This window comes from Propithecus coquereli, unplaced genomic scaffold (assembly GCF_000956105.1).
Source record: "Propithecus coquereli isolate 6110/MARCELLA unplaced genomic scaffold, Pcoq_1.0 Scaffold193, whole genome shotgun sequence".
NCBI classification, from domain to species: Eukaryota; Metazoa; Chordata; class Mammalia; order Primates; family Indriidae; genus Propithecus; species Propithecus coquereli.
This window is the reverse complement of record NW_012144190.1, coordinates 234873-237459: the sequence shown is the minus strand read 5'-3', so window position 1 is coordinate 237459 and position 2587 is coordinate 234873. Positions and strand designations below refer to the sequence as shown.

Sequence of the window (2587 nt, the reverse complement as noted above, 5' to 3'; positions counted from 1 at the left end):
CTTTGAGAACTGCAGTACACAGTTGCTATTGTGCTAGCTCAGCAGGGCTAACTGTTCGGATCTATGCTATGGTCTGAATGGGTCCCCCGAGGTAGAGCCTTTAGGGGGTAATGAAGCCATAGGGTGGAGCCCTCATGAATGTGATTGGCTACCTTGTAAGAGGTGGAATGGAGCACCCTTCTGCCCCTCTGCCACATGAGGGCGCAGCAAGAGGCACCATCTTGGAAGCAGAGTGCAGCCCCCACCAGACACCAAATCTGCTGGCGCCTTGATCTTAGACTTTCCAGCTTACGGAATAGTGAGAAAACTTCTGTTCTTTCTGTCTCAGGTATTTTGTTACAGCAGCAAGAACAGACTAAGACCCCAAAGCTGAACTGTGAACCCTCTTAGATGTCTTCCTGGTGTATATTTCAGGAATACCGCTCTAATAAGCCCAACTGTTCTTATTTTCAGAGTACACATGGATTTCCAAAACACTTGACACATGTCTGGAAGAAGAAGAAAAATCAGAACAGAGAGAAATGGGTTTGTATCAACATCACCAGGTGCTGGAGTGTGATATGTGACAGGAGACCTCTTTGACTCCCTTAGCCTCTAAGTTACATCATTCTGTCTATACCACTTTCTTCCACTGTTTATGGTATTTGCTGTATATCATGGAGAATGTCTTCTGTTTCGTGTTTTAATGGGAGATCCATAGACAAGACCGACCCCATTATTTCCAAGAATAAAGTACTGATCACTATGAGTGGGAATGACTGATTTGAGCTGACCCTGTGGACAGTCTGTGTCTAGAGTAGGGTTTTCCTGCTTGAGCAATACTAACATTTTGGGCTGGCCTCTGCCCACCAGCTGCTAGGAAGACCTCCCCTGGTTGTGAGCCTTGGAAATGTCTCCAGACATTGTCAAATGTACCCTGGAGGGAAAGTCACCCATGGTTGAGAACTACTTGTTTGGACAGTTTCTTAAAAATCAGTCTGGTGGTAGTTTAATTAAGTGACTTGCCATCAAACGTTTGTACCCTTATCACATGGCAGAACAGGCTGGGCATGGTGGCACGAGCCTGTAGTCCCAGCTACTCTGGGAGGCTGAGGTGGGAAGATCACTTCAGTCCAGGAGTTCTAGGCTACAGTGTGCCATGATGGTGCCTGTGAATAGCCACCGCACTCCAGCCTGGGCAACAGAGCAGGATCTTGTTCCTTAAAAACAAAAACAACTTTGAAAATAATATGGCAGAACAGGGCTGAGAAAACCAGTGAAACACAGACCCATGAGTGAAACACAGACCACTGCCTGTTCTTGTAAATTTTTATTGGAACATAGCCATACTCATTTGTCTACACATTGTCTGTGACTGCTTTCGGCCTGTGATGACAGTTTAGTAATAGAGACCCCGTAGCCCACAAAGCCTAAGATATTTACTATATGGCCTTCTACAAATTTTATTTTTGCCTCTTATTATGATGAAGAAATGTATCCCACTATAATGATGCTTATGTTATCTCCCAGTAGTAGACATAAACAAAAACAGGATAAAGGACAGTGAATTCATTTTTGTTTGTTAGGTGGGGTCTTGCTAAGTTGCCCAGGCTGGTCTCGATCTTCTGGCCTCAAGGACTTCTCCTGCCTTGGCCTCCTGAGTAGCTGGGATTATGGGTATGAGTCATCATACCCAGCTCAGAATGCATAAATTCTGATTGAGTTACAGAAGCATGTTAAGGCAGGAAGACTGGAGGCATGGAGTCTGGTGTGTTCCCTGGCTCATGCTGCCATGACAAAATACCACTGGGTACCGACGGCCTGGAGGTGCTGTTATTGTTAGTCTCTTCTGAGGCCTCACTCCTTGGCCTCCAGACGCCTGCCTTCTCACTGTGTCCTTGTAAGGATGTCGGTTCTATTGTTCCCTCCCTTACAGCCTCACTTAATCTTAATTCCTTAAAGCCCTAACTCCAATCACATATAGTCACATTGGGGGTTAGGGCTTCAGTGGAAATTTTTAAAGGATATAGTTCACTTCATAGTATTTAATTTAGAGGTTATCTGACTTTTCTCTCTAGATCAGTGGTCCCCAACCTTTTGACACCAGGGACTGGTTTCATGGAAGACAGTGTCTCTACAGACGGGGGTAGGCGGAGCTCAGGCGGTGATGGGGAGCGGCTGTAAATACTGATGAAGCTTTGCTTGCTCACCTCCTGCTCTGCAGCCCTGTTCCTAACAGGCTGCAGACTGATACTGGTCCATGGCCCTGGGGGTTGGGGACTGTAGCTCTAGATAAACTAGCATGTTCTATTTCTTGATACATAATAGAAGCTTGAGGCCAGGCGCAGTGGCTCATGCCTGCAATCCCAGCACTGTGGGAGGCTGAGGCAGGAGGATGGCTTGAGCTCAGGAGTTTGAGACCAGCCTCAGTAAGAATGAGACCCTGTCTCTACTAAAAATGGAAAGAAATTAGCTGGGCAACTAAAAATAGAAAAATTAGGCCGGGTGTGGTGGCTCACGCCTGTAATCCTAGCTCTCTGGGAGGCCGAGTCAGGCGGATTGGTTGAGCTCAGGAGTTCGAGACCAGCCTGAGCAAGAGCGAGACCCC

General features: G+C 46.7%; 1 protein-coding gene across 1 annotated transcript in view; it reads left to right on the top strand.

The window, feature by feature from the left end:
• NLRP7 (NLR family, pyrin domain containing 7) overlaps positions 1-2587 on the top strand; it is a 52474-nt gene that overhangs the window by 10484 nt on the left and 39403 nt on the right. The gene's annotated exons all lie outside the window — the stretch shown is intronic.